Source organism: Felis catus, chromosome B3, assembly GCF_018350175.1.
Source record: "Felis catus isolate Fca126 chromosome B3, F.catus_Fca126_mat1.0, whole genome shotgun sequence".
Taxonomy (NCBI): domain Eukaryota; kingdom Metazoa; phylum Chordata; class Mammalia; order Carnivora; family Felidae; genus Felis; species Felis catus.
In genome coordinates, this window is record NC_058373.1 from 1,322,197 (window position 1) to 1,332,780 (window position 10,584).

Sequence of the window (10,584 nt, forward strand, 5' to 3'; positions counted from 1 at the left end):
AGCCCCCCACCCACCCCCAGAAGACCGGGAGACCCCTCTCAGGCAGGTCCTTGCACACCCACGTTCGGGCAACAGTGCTCACAACAGTGAAAACCTGGCTGCGAGCCAGGGTTGGGGGCAGGTGACCAGAGAAGCACGGGGGCCACACCCAGGAAGGAGCCTTGGTGACACGGCGCCACGTGGGCCACAGCCATCACAGAACAAGCGTGTGGTCCCTGTGACAGGCACGGTCACGGTGATGGATGCAGGGGTGGGTGCGGGGGGTGCAGTGCATGGGAGGAACACGGTAGTCGGCGTCGGGGAGGACGGGGGAGGGGGGACACAGGTGGGCGCGGGGACAGGAGTGGACGCAGTGGGGGGTGCGGGGGGGAGGGGCGCAGTGGTAGGAGGGGGGAAAGGGGGGCAAGGGGGGACGCAGGGGTGGGCACGGAGGAGGGGTGTGGGGGGCGGGGAGATCGGGGGTCCTGCTGGACAGGGACCGAGCTCCCGAGTGGGAAGATGAGACGGTTCCGGAGCCGGGCAGTGGCCGTGACCACACAGCACTGTCAACCGGGTTCCTGCCGCTGAAATGTGCACAGACCCGCGTGATGAGAACACGTTCCTACAGCCTGTTAAATGTCTGCTCACCCTCCCTCCCGTCTACCAATCTTGTGCACGTGCGTGTGTGCGCGCCCCCTTCCCAAAACCCGGGGGTCACCCTTCACCCCCTTCTGGCCTCTCTCTGTCCATCAGCAGGCGCCAGCCCCGGGTCACCCCCTTTTGGCCTCCCTCGGACCGCCCACCAGCAGGCACTGTCCAAGCCACCTTCTGGATGCGCCCCCGAGTCACCCCGCCTCTTCCATGACCACTACTCTGATCCGTGCACCCGTGTCTGATGGAAGGGCCCGGCCTGACCTCCCGGTCCCTTCCTGCCGCCTGTCTGTCCACCGTCCCCTGGTACCAGTGTGGCCGCCTCCCCACCTACGACCTGTGCACGCTGCCCAGCGCCCCTAGAATAAGGTCCAGGCCACCAGCGCTCAGCCTGCGTACTCCGTTCCCCACCCACTGTTCCCTGTGGGGCTCGGTACTCTGGCCAAACAGTCAGAACAGACCAGCCTTTCTCCAGGCCCTCCCTCGCTGCGACGCCCTTAGCAAGAGCCCATCTCTCTTACCTTTTAGGCATCCACCCTAAAGCCACCTCCTCAGAGAGGCTCCCCCTCGCCCCCCGACTTCGGGGCCCCCTCTGTTCTCTGTCACCACCTCCATTTGCAATCACGTGTCTACTGACTGGCGAGACGCGTCTCCCCTACCAGACCGGGAGCTCCAGAAACGGCGTGATGGTCTCTGCCTGCCTGACACACAGTAGGTGTTCAGTAAGTGCTCACCGACCGAATGAAGGCATGGGCCTGCTAAGCTCTCCTGACCTGGTCAGGAGCCGGCAGCTCCCTCCGGGGAAAAGCGGCTTCTCCCGCCCTCTCCTGTAGGTACCCACTAGGCTCTGTGTTTAGAGGCATTCGGTCCAGAGGGAAGAACGTGTCTGCCAGGGGACGCGGCGGTGGCTCTGCTGACCCAGAAGGTGACACTGTGAAACGGGAGGAGCGTGTGTGCAATGCAGGACGTCCCCTGGGTGCCTCTCGGGTCTCCTATGTCTTATGATCGAATTGGAAAACGAGAATCCAATTCCAATGGCCGAGGCCGGCTGTCACAAACCGGAGGCCACAGGCCAAGGCTGGCCCCCTACCTGTGTTTGTAAATAAAGTTTTATTGCAATACAGCAGCAGCCATTTGACTGCCGCCCAGAGCCGAGCAGCCGAGACAGACGCTGCATGGCCCTCGGAGGCCACGTGTGTGCTGCCTGAGCCTTTACAAAACAGGTTCGCCAGTTCCCAGGCCTCGGCCCCCCAGGGGGTGCCTGCCGAAAACAGAGGGAACATCGAAGGAGTAACGGGTTCGGTGGAAGGTTACGACAATGACCAGCTGCGACCGTGGCGGACCAGCTGTGGAAACGAGACTCGTGTTTATGGGTGTTTCCTTCCTGTTTTGATGTACACGTTTGTGTGTAGTAACCAAGTATACTTGTGTTCTCCCCTCCGTCAACCCTCGTGTGATGTGGCGCGTTCACGGCAGTTCACCTTCTCCCTCGCGTGTGTACGTGCGTCGTACGTACATCAGAGCGAGAGTTTTAATCAGCGGAGAGAAGACCGAACACTTTACGCCGAGACAAAAAGGGGGCCGGATATCCTCCTCTGGGGGTGGGATCTGTGTCTTTCTGGTGGCACGTGGGCTTGGCTGTCCCAGACACGTGACCTTTTACCGTCTGTATATGGAGACTAAGCGAGATGCGTGTGGTGTCGAGGCGCCAGGGTGGACGGACCACGGTGACGCTCTCGAGCGGCACCGTGGTTGGGCTGGACTGCACTTCCCGGAGGCCCCCTGCTACAGGTGTCTGGCCAGGCCGGCCGGGGCAGGCGAGCTCGCGCTTTGAGGCCTGGGCGCCCCCAGGGAAGCAGCAGCCGTGGTGCTCAGATGCCCGGTCACTGGGCCGCAGACCAGCTCTTTGCCGCAACGACCGGCTGGCGACCAGGCTGGCGACCAGCGCATCCTCCCCGAATCCTTCGTCAGCTTCCCCAGCCACGGGGCGCGGAAAGTTCCCTCCAGACGCAGGGCGCTCGCTGGCTTCTGCAGAACCCCCGCGCCTTAGGTCAGAGAACGGACCCAGACTCCAGCCCGTCCTCATGCTCTCCAGCTTGTATTTGCGTTGTGGGAGGGGGCCCTCGCCCTCCCCCCCCCCCCCCACCGCACACGAGGGGGCCCTCCGTGTCCTCCCCCGCGGCCGCACCAGAGAAGAACCATCACGCTCCTGTTAACTGACCCTGTCACAGAAGCAAGCGCCCGCGCGTCCAGCCTCCCGGGACCGAGCCCGGCTCACACGCTGAGTACCCGCCCAGGTGCAAGGTGCACCTGGAGAGGCAGCGAGGAGCGGGCACAGAGCCGCACCCGGAGCTCCCGCACGGACAGAAGGAAAACGGGCTCGAGTTGCTCCAATTCAAGGGAAAGGGGACACAGGCCACAGCAGGGGACACACAACGTGCCCCAGGGCGTGGAAACGCAGAGGCTTTGCAGACAGCCAGCCCCGGATCGTGATCCTGGCGCCACCCGGTGGGTGCCTCCGTGCCTTCCCCTTTCCTGTCTCTCTGGAGCGGAACCTCGGGGGACGGTGTCTCTGATGGTGGGGACCCTGTCGGGGAAGCCGTCACAGCGAAGGGTGCGTGCGGTGTTGCACGTGGGCCTGGAGGGAGAGCGGCCCGCATAGCGTCTTCCCGTCTTGTGTGGAAGGAGTTAATGCATCTTGGTGAGAGAGAGAGTGGGAAAAAGGTCATTCTGCAAATATTCCAAAGCAATTTCATGAAACGGTGGGCTCTCATCCATCTGCGGTAACAAACTGGCAGGAGCCTGGAGCCTTAAGCACCCTACGGTCGGTGAAGTTACGGCTCCCGGCGGGGAGATGTATTTTCTTCCAAGGCCGAAGCGGAAAGATACACAGTGTGCCGCACTCACGGGCCCGTTACGCCGGGAGCCGCTCGCGCCCCCGTTGCTGTGCGCGGACCACGGGTGATAAATCAACCTGCGCGATTTGCGACTGACCGGTTCACGTGTTCCCGAATGTTCCTCTGATCTTTCGGAAATGAAGGAATTTCACCTAGAACGAGTAGTCGCATGAACTTTAATCTTGCCCACAATTGGCTAATAAGATGGGGGGCGTGCTGTCGCGAAAACGTCTGTGATGAAACGGCCCGCCCACAGGCCACGCCCACAGGCCACGCGCAGCCTCTGCCGCAAACCCAGCCCTTCGGTTCCGGAGGCCGGAAGCCTGCGCCCTTTCGTGCTTGTTCATGAGAGGAAAATGTGCGCATGAAAAAGAGCCATCGGTGATGGCTGCGGTGACCCGGGTGCCCTGCGGGGGGACACCGGTTTGGAAGGTCAGGATCCGGGCAGGGGGCAGGAGCGGACTGCCCGGTTTTCACTGCAGCGCGCCCATTGCTCCTCGTCGTCTCCACGCTGGTCCGTCTGTCACCGGTTCTGCACAGCCGCCCGCTCTGCAGAAATGCAGCCTTGCGGCCCTCACACGGGCACGCGTCCCGTCTCTGTTTCTGGGCTCCCCAGGAATGCCTGCCCTGCCTGCTCCCAGCCCGGCCCCCCCCCCTCCCCCGGGCCCTCCGCCACCCAGCCGGCCCCCTGCTGTAACAGAGCCTCCCAGTCCCAGCATGCGGCCACCGGGACCGGTCCTGGACCTCCAGCGAGGCCACCGCTCCCGGGTCCGCCCCTGAACGCAGGCACCTCGCCCTGGTAACGACCCAACCCACCGTGTGGACCCTCTGCCCCCAGATCCCACCAGCTTCACCTCGGCTGGGCCATCTGCTTCCCTCAACCCCCTGCCTTCTGGGGCCCTAGGGAAGCTTCCCTTTGCAGGGCAGCGCCGGGAATGGTGACAAAATCCATCCTACGGGCTGGTCTCCTGACCGGGGCCGTGGGGCTGCGATGCGCTCGCTGAGGACAAAATAGAACCGTGGATTTAAAAGGCCCCAAGCAGAGACGCAGCCGTGTTCACAGCGTCGTGTATCTGCTTCCATTGATTTGTTTTCCTGCAAAATGCAATTGCTAGCGTTTTTTCCCCGTAAAATGTAATTATATTTTGACATCCTACTTTGTCATCTTTTGTTTTCAATTTCCTTCTTCTTTTTTAATGTTTGTTTATTTTGAGAGAGAGAACAGGAGCAGGAGAGGGGCAGAGAGGGAGACAGAGAATTGCAAGGAGGCTCCGAGCTGTCAGCGCAGAGCCAGGCACGGGACTCAAACCCACAAACGTGAGATCATGACCTGAGCCGACATCGAGAGTCAGATGCTTGACTGAGCCGCCTAGGTCCCATAACCTATGTTCCTTAGAACTCTGGAACTTGAACATTCCTCCTCTTTGAAAGTACTTGCCAACAAGCTTTTACTGCCACCCAGCGTGCACTGGTATGTGACCGCCCGCTTTTGCCGCGTGGCCATACTCCGCGGTCTCGCCCCCTCACCGCGGTGCCAACAGCCCCAGGCTGGACATCCTTGCAAATGACTCTGCAAACACCTTCTGTTATTTCGTGGAAAGTGAAAACGCAGGGTCAAAAGTCATGGCAAATCATCCTATTGCTGTTAGATTTTGCCAAAATGCTTTCCAGAAGGTCTGAAAAACTCACGCTCACCCAGTACTACGGGTGAGTGTCCACCCCTCTGCGTCGCAGCTACAGCCCAACCCGCTCTGGTTAGTTTTTGCCACTCGCAAGGTCTGATTTGCACTTCTTTGGTGGTACACGCAGCTGGACGTTTTTCGTCTATTTATGGCTATTTCTGCCTCTTCTTTTATGAATACCTTTGCACATCCTTTCTCTGTTTCCGCTGGGCACGTCTCTTTTCCCTCCTGATTTGGGCACTTGCTGGGCAGCCTGCGGAGCGGGACAACAAGAGATCTCCAATCAGACTCGCGCTCCCCAGCCTGCTCGGTGGGCCAGAGGGGGGGGTGACAGCTCGGGGCCCCTGGCTGAGCTCCACGTGGCCACATGGCTGTGAGGGAGTTCTGGAGAGAACAGGTGGGCAGTGTGACACAGGGAGGGCAGGGCAGAGGGTACCACAACCCCTGTCCCAATTCTGGGGCGGGCAGAAGTGAGTGGGGAGGAGCAGGGGGGAGGAGAGAGGGCAGGGAGAGAAAAGAAGGTAAGGAAGTCCGTTCAGGAAAGACAGGGGACCCAACAGGACCGCAGGGCGTCCACAGGACAGCAGAGGAGCCAGCAGGGTTAGGGGGCCACGGACAGGTTCAGAGCTGCACTCCAGTCCTGTGACTGGTCATGTGCAGGAGGTCGAGCGGGCAAAGGGACAGGAGGCGCTGAGGGACTCCAACCACCCTGGGCCACCACGTACACCGGCACATCCCTGGTCTCCGGGATCTGGGTCCCTTGCTGCCACATCACTGCCTTCTGCACTAAAGCCGCTGAAATTAATGTCCCTCTAAGAAGCACGTCACTTCCTCTCAGGTCGAAATGCTGGCAAAAGACCAATCATTCTTCATCGCCGATTAAAATGTCTCAGGAAGAAACTGGAAATCACAGAGGACGTCACCGCTCTTGCAGGTGCAGCACGGACAGGAACCAGAGCGGGTCCCAGGGACGGCCAGGCTGCCCCCCGCCACACGTGAGGGTTATGGCAGGGGGGAGGCTCCCGGGGTCACAGAAAGATGCTTAGGCAACCAGAGGACAATGCCCCCGCTTAGGACCCTCAAGAATCACTTGTTCCGCTTTTCCCAACAACGCCTTGCTGGATGAACTTGTCGGAGCCACGAACCGCCAGGTGTCTTCTGGGAGAGTCCCGTCCAGTATGGCTGGGGCAGGACCAGGAAATCAGAACTTTTAACCATTTCTTACGATCGGGCCAAGGGCTGATTTTGTCCAGCACTTCTCACGTTACAATTTCAAGAAAAGGAGGTTAAAAAACCAATTCCTACGAGTTCCATTCTTGCCTACGATAGACTAAATTATACAGATCAGCTCTTCTACCAAAGAACAAATAGAAACTATGGACAAAAATTGTTTTTTAATTTTGTTTAAAAATATCCTAGGGGCGCCTGGGTGGCTCAGTCGGTTGAGCGTCCAACTCTTGATTTCAGCTCAGGTCATGATCCCAGGGTCGTGGGATTGAGCCCCGAGTTGGGTCCTGTGCTGACAGTGCAGAGCCTGCTTGAGGTTCTCTCTCCCTCTGTCTGCCCCTCCCCAGCTTTCTCTGTCTTTGTCTCTCTCTCTCTCGTAAAAAAATAAATAAATCGAATCTAAGATTATCCTAGAGCAATATGCTGCAGTGAGGTCTTAAGGCAGCTCAGCGAGCTCAGAAGGAAACCACAAGGTGACCTGATGGCATCGCTATTTGCCTTGAAGTATTTGCTGATTCTTCTTTTTTTTTTTTCAACGTTTATTTTTTGGGGGACAGAGAGAGACAGAGCATGAACGGGGGAGGGGCAGAGAGAGAGGGAGACACAGAATCGGAAGCAGGCTCCAGGCTCCGAGCTGTCAGCACAGAGCTGATGCGGGGCTCGAACTCACAAACTGAGATCATGACCTGAGCCGAAGTCAGATGCTTAACCAACCGAACCACCCAAGCACCCCTTTATAATTTTCTATGCACATCTTTTTAAATATATCCTTAAGTATCTTATACTTTCTACTGCTGTTATAAATGTGTGTGTTTGTTTGTAAATAATGTTTTCATTTTGTTGCTCTTTTTTTTTTTTAATTTTTTTTTTCAACGTTTTATTTATTTTTGGGACAGAGAGAGACAGAGCATGAACGGGGGAGGGGCAGAGAGAGAGGGAGACACGGAATCGGAAACAGGCTCCAGGCTCCGAGCCGTCAGCCCAGAGCCCGACGCGGGGCTCGAACTGACGGACCGCGAGATCGTGACCTGGCTGAAGTCGGACGCCTAACCGACTGCGCCACCCAGGCGCCCCATGCTGATTCTTAAGAAAATCCTAAAAGCCAGTCGACTTGTGTGTTGTACAAGCTGGTCAGTGAGGAGCCAAGAGAAGGAGAGACAAATCAGAAGCAGCAGCCGCGAGGCTGTGAGACCAAGCACAGCCCTGTCGTCTGACCCCCGGGAGGGCGGGCGTGGGGGACAGGGCAAGCCCCGGGAGACGGGCACGCGCCCCGACTCTGGGAGGGACCCGGAGCCTGGCAGCAACAGACGGGCTTGCACAAGGACCAAAGCCTGGCTTCCAGTGTGCTCAGTCCCAGCCTGGGTTACGATGGTCTGCCCGTCCCCTCCCTTCCAAAGGCAAAAGTGGATCCTCTCGGGAAGAAGGAAGAGGCATCGTCTGGACCCCTGAGTCACCTCACCATTTTCACATCATTATCTGACATTCAGCACACAAATGACACAGCATCCGTGGACATGTGGGAGACTGAGAACCAAGGAAAAAACAAAGACACAGAAATAGACCCAAGGAGACTCCACAATTTTGGAATCCTTGAACCAAGACTTTCAAAGTAACTGTGACTTTGGAGAAAATGAAAAACCAGGTGGAGGGTTTTGGTAAAGAATTACCACGTATTTTAAAAGATCAAGTAAATTCTTTATGGATTTTGGATACTAACCCTTCATCCGATGTCGTTTGCAATTCTCTTCTCCCATTCCGGTGGCTGCCTTTTAGTTTTGCTGATTGTTTCCTTCACTGTGCAGAAGCTTTTTACCTTGATGATGTCCCAATGGTTCATTTTTGCTTGTGTTTCCCTTGCCTCTGCAGACTGTCTAGTAAGAAGCTGCTGCGGCCAAGGTCAAAGAGGTTGTTGCCTGTGTTCTCCTCTAGATCCAAAGGGGCACATGCACCCCAGTGTTTATAGCAGTGTTATCAACAATAGCCAAAGTATGGAGACAGCCCAAGTGCCCATCGACGAATGAATGGATTCAGAAGATGTGCTGCACACACACACACACACACACACACACACACGCTGAAATATTACTCAGCGATCGAAAACAATGAAATCTTGCCATTTGCAACAACGTGGATGGAACTAGAGTGTGTTATACTAAGTGAAATAAGTCAGAGGAAGACAGATATATGATTTCACTCAGATGTGGAATTTAAGAAACAAAACAGATGAACATAGGGGAAGGGAAGGAAAAATAAGATAAAAACGGAGAAGGAAGGAAACCACAAAAGACTCTTAAATACAGAGAACAAACTAGGGGTCACTGGAGGGGGGAGAGGGGAGATGGGACAGACAGGCGATGGGCACTAAGGAGGGCACCTGTTGGGATGAGCACTGGGTGTCGTGTGTAACAGATGAATCACTTCTGCTCCTGTAACCAATACCACGTGGCACGTTAACTAAGTGGAATTTAAATAAGTTGATTGAAAAAGTAAATAAGATAAATAAAAGATCAAATAAAAACCCTGGAACTGAAGGAAAAAACAACTAAAACTAAGACCTCTGTGGGTAGGTTTGGTCGCACATTAGGCACAGCTGAAGAAAGGATCAGTGACTCCGAAGACAGGTCAGAGGAGAAGGTCCAGGTTGCAAGAAGAGAGACAACACAAACAACACACGGAAAATTCTGGAGGGAGGGGAGCGTGCAGGACGGGGCTGGTTAGGGGAGGCACGCGTGCATCGGCGTCCTTCAGAGGAGGGAACAGACGGGGCACAGGTACTCTGTCCAGAGAGAACACCGCAATTTCCCCCGCTGACAGAAGACGTCAAACCACAGGGTAAGAAGCACCGTGGACCCCAAACAGGGTACGTGCTGAGGGCCTCACGGAGGCATCGCTCGTAAGACTGCTCACACCAAAAACAAACACGGCAACCTTTGTTAGAAAAATCTAAAAATTAAACTTTATGAATTTATTATTTACTTGCATCATTTACTAATGACCGATGACATCAGAACCTCTGAGACCTGGGCCAGGACAAGGGGTGGGGGGGGGGGTGTTGCTCCCCACACGTTCAGGTGCCAGGGCCCCTCCCCCGGACACTCCCATCTGGTGGGCTGGGGCGAGGCCTGTGAATCAGCATTTTCAACAAGCCGCAGAGGTCTGACTCTGCTGTAGACGACCCCCTCTGCAAATCCAGCTTGTCCTCGCCCCTCTGGTGACAGCAGAGGAAAGAGGCCCCGGCCAGCTCCGGGCACACTGAGCAGGTGGCCCCGTCACGGTCAGTGCCTCCTGCAGCCAGGGGTGGTCCGGGAAGCAGCTCTTCGGAGCGGGGACCCAGGGCGCCCCGGGGGCCCGCAGGGACCAGAGGAGATACAGCAGGAAGGGACGGGGGTTCCTGGTCCCGCCTAGAGACTCCCACTGACTTGCTCTGATTCGAGCGGGCCCACAGCTCCGCCGTCTGTCCACTTCCCGTGTGCCAGGCACCTGGGGCGCACTTCTCCACGGCGTCCCTCACCTTCTCACGGCAAACCCACGAGGGGAAATTATCACCCCCATTTTACAGACTCAGGGAAGTTCAGTAACTCACACAAGGTCACCACGGCCAGGACGTGGGGTTTGAACCCGCAGAGCTTGGTTTCCAAGGCTGCCCTTACGGCTCCTGGTTCTAGGGCCTCCCTAAATCCCTGTCCGCCGTTCACACGCACTCACCCCACAGGCCGACATGGCTCTTTCCATATCCCCCCTGCAGAGCGTGTTTGGTGAGGGGACAGCCTGACGGAGCACAGGGAGCAGCGGGCCGGGACCAGAAAACCCATTTGCCGCCCACGCCGTGGTTCTAGGAAGCCTCCCTCCTTCCGGCGGTTTCCCCGTCTGGAAAGCAGGGGACGTAATACCGCCTCGGGACCGTGCCGGGGTGACCTGCCTTTGAAGGTTGGGGTCACTGCTCCAAAAGGCGAGCGCCGCGGGGCACGCACCCAGGGCGGCTGACATGGGGTCCACGTACCGGACAAGCACCTGGGGTGGGACACGGGGTCCCACGTGCTGGACACACACCCGGGGCGGGACTCGGGGCTCCACCTACCGAGCAGTCGGAATGCCTTGTCCACACTGTGACTGCACCGGGGCGGCTCCCGAGAAGCCGGGGGTCTGGG